We start from the raw sequence: 8,246 nt of genomic DNA, 5'->3' as shown, positions 1-8,246 counted from the left end.
GAAAGAAAGAAAGAAAGAAAGAAAGAAAGGAAAGAAAGAAAGAAAGGAAAGAAAGAAAGAAAGAAAGAAAGAAAGAAAGAAAGAAAGAAAGAAAGAAAGAAAGAAAGAAAGAAAGAAAGAAAGAAAGAAAGAAAGAAAGAAAGAAAGAAACTCAAAAGGCAATACTACTCCACTCGTAGCCTAGCTAAACTACTAAAAACACCAATTGCAGTACAGCTAAAGAAATCAAATGTCATCAGTGTCACCCCCGAAGTCCCGCACTGTCTGGAGTTCAGGTTTCTTAGAGGCTGCCCTGAGAAGCATTAGTTCCTGCAGCCAGCTCAGTAATGCCTGTCTAATCATTTGGAAGCACTACTTATTTTAAAAAGTATACAAATTACCATTACTTCCTCGTAAGAAAATCAAAATTACTCCTGCTCTAATGGTACAGTATAGGTATACATGCAGCAGATATAGCTGCTTTAAACCAGTTTCAGATCACCCAAGAAAGGTAATGATCACAATCCAGTAATAAAGAAGGAACCATTTACCCTTTTCCAAGCATCAAGACTCACCAAACACTCCAAAGGAAGCAGCCTCTAAGTAGAGATGCTTCCCTTGTGGCTGCCAGCCCTTAAATAATGTTATGGAGGGGCGGATCCAGGCTCCCCCCCTTCTGCTCAGACAGGTGAATTGCTTCCACTTGTGCTCCCAGGCCTGACTATGCCCCTTCACCAGGAGCTCAATCACTGGTTCAGGCCATGACCTAACCATACATATGGTTAAAGAAGAAACATGCTCTATGAAGCACTTTACACAGGACATTTGATAAAATATCTCTTGACTCACTAAACTTGAAAAGAGAGAAACTCCAGTTAAAAAACAAGCAAACAAACAAACAAAAAAAAACCACACTAAAATCATTCTATTTGATTTGTACTCAGCTTTTTACTTAGATTGAGTTAAAAAGGCTCTACTGATTGACTTAAGGAAATACATTATAAAATCAGACCACGTTATTGCCTCTAACACAGATGTTAGCAATAGTAATGGGACTAACCTGGAAAATGGGGGACTTTGAACATCCACATACTGTGCCTGCACATCATAACTGGTGTTTAGATACTACTGTCCTGCTATTGTTTGCTCTATAGGGAGCATGTTGACCAAAGAAGTTGTGGATGCTCCATCCCTGGAGGTGCTCGAGAGCAGGATGGTTGGAGCCAAAGTAAGCACATAGTGAATCATAGAATCATAGAATCACCAAGGTTGGAAAAGACCTAAAAGATCATCCAGTCCAACCGTTCACCTATTACCAACAGCTCCCACTACACCATGTCCCTCAACACAAAATCCAAACATTTCTTGAACACCCCCAGGCTCGGTGACTCCACCACCTCCCTGGGCAGTCCATTCCAGTGCCTGACCACCCTTTCTGAAAAGTAATACTTCCTCATGTCCAGCCTGAATCTCCCCTGCCGTAGCTTGAAACCATTCCCCCTGGTCCTATCACTAATGACACGAGAGAAGAGGCCGACCCCCAGCTCACTACAACCTCCCTTCAGGAAGTTATAGAGAGCAATGAGGTCCCCCCTGAGCCTCCTCTTCAGTGGTTGCATAAGACAAGATAGAACCTTCCTTTTCAGAACTGTGTAACCTGTCTAGTCTGCATAACCATGCAGGAAGCCCTGGAGGAAAGATCCAGTCTGGGCCATGGACTACGTAATGTCTATTAACAGGAGTCTCCTCATTTCAGCAGCTCAGCTCTTGAAAACGAGAAGTGTAATGGAGGCAGGTCATGTGAATCTTCTCTAGGTAGTTTTTTTTAATTTATTTTTGCTACTCTGTTCCTAAATATATTTACACTGACTTTGGTAGAACATGTGAAGTTTTCAGTCCATCCTCTGTCTTTTCTTCTAATCAGCACAACCCTTGCAGTCACTGGCACATTTAAATCTCTCTTTATGCCAAAAATTATACCATTGGAATACATACCAGTCAGCACAACTTCCAGAATTGTTTTGAGCCACGGACAGTCTGCTTCAAGTAGGAATTTTGAAAGTGGACACAAGTTTCATGTGGTAGGAATACCCACTGGTAGACGTGATGAGCCATCGCAGCTACTACAGGTAAAAGCAGTCATCAGCTGGGATCAGAGGACCCTCTTCTATGCTCTGCATGAAGTAAGAGTTATGTTCATATGTACTTTTGACCCTCTGGCACTGGTTGTACAGCATTATGTAATAGCTCTACAAAACCAGCTTACACATTGACAGGAAATGGCCAAGGTGGCAAGAGTAGTTACAGCAAACAATGTGCCCAGAGAGACTCCTGAAGTGGTTTCCTTTAAGCTTCAGGAAAAAAAAAAATAGGCAAGACAAAAAATTGAGAGATCATTATCCACTGATTCTTCACAATCGTAATAGGCTGCTTACCTTTACCAGGTCAGAAGGGGCTTAGTAGAACAGTATGGGTTTTTTGTTTTCCTTTTTTTTTTTTTTTTTAAGGAAAGAAACCTAGTTATACATGTCAAAGACTGTCAAGGAAAAAAAAAAAAGGAAAAGAAAATACAGTTCTTCTGACCTTAATGTTAGATACAACATCATGGGTAACTGAGCAGAGTTCACCATTAGTATTGAAAAGATTGCGCTGTCTTACCATTACTGAAATTCAGGTAACTTGGCACTTTTCTGCCAATCTTGCACTCTTGATGCTACTTTGATTCAATTCATTGGGGAGAAGCTCCGGTTCTGGGTCACTAAGACGAAGTCAGATACAATATATCAGTTCCTATTTCTTTTTTTTCCTTTTTTCTTTTTTTTCTTTTCTTTCCTATTATTCTTGAGTTAAGAACTCTGATAATGCAGAGCTGTCGTTCAGGGAAAATCTAGAAAATGAATTCCTTTTTATCTCCAGGCTAAGCTGCACCAATGAATAGAGTACTATAATAAAACCTATTTGTATGCCTGTCATACAAAGACAAACCTTTTCCAAAGGAAATGGATTTGAGTATTTGCAAGAAATGATAAACAGTCAGACAAAAAGGTACTGAGTTTCACTTTGAGATGCATGGGAGAAGTAGGTTTTAGCTTCCCTTGTCAGGGGGGAGGAATTCATATGAAAGCCATGTCAGCTGAGAGCCTCAGAAATGAGATCTTATCCATGTCTTTGAGGGAAAAAGTAACTTGGAAATATCTTGAAGGGAGTGGTTCAGAGTTATGAACAAAATGTTAGCTTATATTTTTAGCGAGAAGAAATCAAAAGAGGCTTATCCACTTCTGATAAAATGAATTACCTGGATTTCATTTGTGCAAAATCCTTGTGCAAAGCTGTGTTGAAATCTTGCTCTCTCTGATTTATATAACTGAATTACGTCAAATAGGTGCTTACACAAGGCAGAGAGCTGATAGCAAGCCCAAAGCCAAAGCACTTCTACTCCCCTGACTCTCCCACAAAGTCAAAGAATGCATTTAACTCACAAAGGAGCTGCCCAGCCAGACCTGGTAGTTCCAGCTCTGACATCTTTCTTTTGGGATGAACCTCATCCTTTGTGCATCCTCCAGCAAGCACAAGATGGAGGTGTGGTGATAGGCCACGGATGCTGACACACGAAGATATTTTGGAGTGTTTTAATGAGTGAAGTTTGCCAAAGGACAGCCTTGTTCACAAGGAGTCACCGAGCTCATTGGCAGCAAACAATCAAGAACTCTGTCAGGCTTGATGCTGTGCCCGCTGCCCCGTGCAGCCCGTTCCGTGCCCGCCGCCCTCCGCTGCAGCCCCTGTCCCTGACCGCCACCCGCCCCTCCCCTGACGCAGCTCCATGCCGTTCCCTCGGGCCCTGTCGCTGTCACACGGAGCAGAGCTCAGCGCTGCCCCTCCGCTCCCCGTGAGGAGCTGCAGCCGCCATCGGGCCTCCCCTCAGCTCCTCTGCTCTGAGCTGAGCTGGGTGGGTTCAGCAGCTGCGTATTTGCTCAGGGCTTTTGTGGTAGGAGAGCCTTTAAGGATTTCAGCCAATCACTGTAATTCCAGCCATAATTAATACATATTCCAAAACAATTTAATTATTGGCTAAATGTAGTGAAAGTATGCTGTCATGTTTAAGACTGAAAGGGAGTAGTTAAAGCATTTACTGCCTCAAAAAATGTAATTGTAGGTTAATACATAATGATGATAATTACACTAAATGAGGAATGTTTGAATGCTTACCAAGCTTAATTAAACTTTGCAGCACTCCTAAGACAGAAATATTGTTATGGTAATTTTAACAGGTAGATAAATTGCTCATCCTGGCACATGAAGGCTAGGTATTTTACTGAAGGTCACAGAGCCAGCCTACAACATAGCCAAAGAGGAGCCTGTCACCTTGACTGCTAAGCTGACTTCAAGCTGCAGTCTTCAAATAATTCTCTCCAGGTGCTTTAGCTTTTTCTGAAACAGAAACTGGCTTTTGTACGTAGGCCTGATTGCTGATAAATTCCTCTGTCCCCAAAGGATGCGTATCTCCAGTCTTTCCACAGTAATTCTTGCCAGTGTGGCAATTTTCTAGAAAATGAAGGATGTGAGGGCAAGGAAGAGGACAACATGAAGAAAGAAATGGAGGCAAAAACTAATGCCGGAGAGTGGAATGAAAGGAATTAGAAGCAGAAGAAAATGATGGCATACAAGAGAAAGGCAAAAGAGTCAAAGGGAAGTGAAGGGTCAAAAGAAAAGTAAAAGATAAAGCAGATAAGAAATGGAAAAGGAGTCCATTGGGAATTATCAGACAGTAAACTGTGAGTAAAATAAAAATGCTGTAAGAACTGAGATGCAGAATGTTTAGTGGAAATGTATTAAAAGTCAAAATCTATTATCTTCACTATATTATTCTGTTTGCATGCCAGGAAATTCCTCACATCCTCAATCTATTAAGTGGTACTGTACACAGTGATAGAAGAAAACTGCTGCCTCTGAGAAGAGATGAAAAACACAGCAAAGCTCCTGCAGAGTAACCCTAAAATGGTAACAGAAGCAGACTGTGAAGGGAGTCCCTACTGAGATCTTTTGATTAACCTTGCTATGATGTAAGTGGGGAGCCTAGATTAAACCAGACATTTCTTCCATTTATTTTTCTCTTCTTTTAGGTGAGAATAACGCAAATAACCGGTACAAATACATACACGTAGTTTCTTGCTTGCTTTCTTTTTCTTTCATTCTCTTTCTGTCTTTTCCTGAAACTCTCAGCTTTGCTTCCACACTTGGCAAAAAAAAAAAACCTTTTTTTTCTTTCACTGATAGCAAGAATAGTTCAAGATAGTATTAAAAAGGAGTAGATGGCACTTACAAAGATGAAAAATCTCATCTTAGCTGGCAGATGTGGCCTTCCTAACTCAATTAGGAAATCAAAGCATTGAACACAGAGGAGGAGCAGGAGCAGGAGCAGAACAATAGCTAAAAAAGGTATTTCTCCTGGAGTACAGAATGTGTGGCCAAACATAGCTAGGGTCTGCTCTTCCTAGTGGCGCTGGTCACTCTCATGCACTCTCATACCTAGCTTGCAAAAATTATTGCAGTGATTTGAATGTCAAATTCTGCTCAAATTAATGTTTTTATTGTACAGGAAAAATCTTATACCAATTGCTGTCATTCCTTCCACGCAGATTGCTGTCAGAGAATCTGGGAAGTATCTTTCTCTCTATATAGCCAATTTAAAAAAGCTTTGGTTACACCAGGATTTCTGTCAGGAGTAGCTGACTGCCGGCAAGACAGAAAATCATTTATTTTCTCTCCTCAGTAGCATTTTCTGCTGCTTCAGTGAGACTTACTGCTTGTTTCTGCTGTTTGCTCAGACTTCTCGTCATGGTCTCAATTCCTGTTGAGGTGATACACATGGACAAATACTGTGGTGATGCATTTAGGATAGTTCTGGTGAGCATTGTCTCCAGCTAGATGAGCCATACTTGTCATATGTATAATTTACTGAAGATCCTGTACCATATTATAACATGCTGCTGATTAGTTTTTGCAAAATCTATGGCTAGGCAGAATAGTTCATTTACAAAGATCAATTGACAGTTTTTTGTCTGTCTGACTACTTGTATTTTCAAGTTTAATACTTGAGTTAGATGTGCCTAAAATGCAGTAGATAGAGCACATATGTGAAGGAGAAGAAATGACAGAAATGCAGCCAGAGTGAACTGACTTATCTGAGTTAATAACTGCAGAGAGGGTTTTGTGTTCAACTCACTGAAGCACAACCAGCCCTCACAATTCAGTTCCTCCAATTCAGTTTCACATGTTCAGCTCAACCAGCTGTTAATGGTTTGAGGTTAAGAGTAGATTTCTTTACTTAATCACCTGACTGCACGTTCTGGCCATTAAATAATGTATAGATACAGTCACATGATACAGGATTTTACTTAAAAACTCTTGAAAGTAATTAAATAATGCACTATTCACTGACCCATTTTTGATTGCTTCAATTTTCATTTGGGAATATAGAATCTCTGGGGTGGGAACTTCGTTTTGTGAATTGTTTGTTCTAGTGCAGTCAGATTGTCATTGCCCGTGGCTATTCGCTGCATTTTCTAACTTTTGATTAAATATATATCATTATTTTCACTCCATATTAGTTATTATTTCCATGACTTTGAAATGGGACTTGCAAATGCTTTGATAAATGGATTGAAAGTGTGTAAATTCTGGAAAGGAATTATTACCAAGTCTTATTTGTAGCTTTCTCTTGCCATGGTTAGTGAGTCTCAATAATTATCATATTTTCAACAGCAAGGTCATGAAGTAGATAATTTAGGCCCAACTCATGCTTAGGACTGTTCTTCTTGTGGACAGATAGGAAACAAAGTGCAATGAATTACCCCAGCTACTGATCCAAGGATGAGAGACTTTGTCCCTTCATTATCTCCCTTGAAGGTGCATTCATATGAAATGTAGAAGGCAAGCTCCTGACTCAGTATCTTCATGGACTGGAGAGTAACAGCTGAACAGCTGCAGCTTGAGCACATGTTGCAGTCTTCAAAAGACAACTGGTTTGAGCAACCCTTCTGCTCCCACTGTTCAGATTTCCTGCCACAGTTTCTCTTCAGGCTTTAGCAGTTCTCTTCCACTCACAAAGACCCACTCAGACCTACAAAGCGGGTCTGAGGTAATTGTTGTACCTGAACCTGTGGGCAAACATCCTTCCTATAAAATTAAATAAACTTAACAGTTGTGGAAATTCTGTACTCTTCAGGGCCAAATGCTCTCTGTTCTCATGGAGAATTCTGGAATCTGTTATATGCCAACTGAACAAAATCTGCTTTCTGCATTGAGGCTCACATGCTGTTTTCCTGAATGTGAAATAAAGCCTGTTAAAAATCTCTCATGACAGAATCTGTGAACCTACTATGTATCACCTTATCCCTATCATGATGTGTTAGTGTCACAAAGAGGCACAGCAGAATCTGTTAAGAGAAGTGGCTTAGCATTAATAATTTTATTTGTGGTCATAGATAAAATTAAGTAAATTTTGGGGAAAGGAGAAGGATATACTGTCCTTTAGAACTCTTAAAAGAATACTTTGATTCAAATTCAGATACCCACATTGATAGAAAATTCTGTTTGGATAAAAAAAAAAAACAACAAAGGCTATGCCTTCCTCTTAAGGATTCCTGGCCTACACTCCCATTTCCAAGAATCTTCTACTGTTCCCCAGCACTCTTGGTAAGTTGAGGGAATACCATCAAAGCCAGGTCAATCACTGGCAGCCTGAGTTTGTTTTCCCAGAGTTTTTTGGACTTTTGATTGCTTGGCACAAGGATGAGTGGTTATCACACAAACTCACTAATTTCTGTGGCTACCCACTCTCTTGGGGTAGATCCTTGTCCACGTGCAAGATCTATGGTTTGCAGAGATTTGTCGTCCACTTTGTATCTTAGGGGCTACAAAATCCATGAAGGTGTACTCCCTTTAGTCAGCAACACAGGCAGGCTGGTAACAATGGACAAGAAGGCGGCTGAGGTACTCAATAACTTTTTTTGCTTCAGTCTTCTATGGTGACATCTCTTCAGATAACGCTTGAATGGATGGGTTGGAAGGTGGGGACTGGAGGAGAAGTGTCCCTCCTGAAATAACCTCCTGCAACTCTGAGGATGATACCAACCTGTGTAGGGCAGTTCACACGCCTAAGGAAAGGGATGCCATTCAGGGAGACCTGGACAGGCTTGAGCAGTGGGCCCAGGTGAACCTCATGAGGTTCATTCAATCCAAGTGCAATGTTTGGCACATGGATCTGG

At 40.8% G+C, this 8,246-nt stretch overlaps 1 long non-coding RNA gene across 1 annotated transcript in view; it reads right to left on the bottom strand.

Moving 5' to 3' along the window:
• The window catches only part of LOC122178703, a 25,705-nt gene extending 23,532 nt beyond the window's left edge, over positions 1-2,173 (bottom strand). The window contains exon 1 of the long non-coding RNA XR_006178424.1: positions 1,975-2,173. This is a non-coding gene — a long non-coding RNA (uncharacterized LOC122178703). The remainder of the gene's footprint in view (positions 1-1,974) is intronic.
• Between the last annotated feature and the right edge of the window lie 6,073 nt (positions 2,174-8,246).

Source organism: Lagopus leucura, unplaced genomic scaffold (assembly GCF_019238085.1).
Source record: "Lagopus leucura isolate 7727_CA_CO unplaced genomic scaffold, USGS_WTPT01 Super-Scaffold_100002, whole genome shotgun sequence".
NCBI classification, from domain to species: Eukaryota; Metazoa; Chordata; class Aves; order Galliformes; family Phasianidae; genus Lagopus; species Lagopus leucura.
The sequence above is the reverse complement of the archived record's forward strand: the minus strand, read 5'-3'. Positions and strand labels throughout refer to the sequence as shown.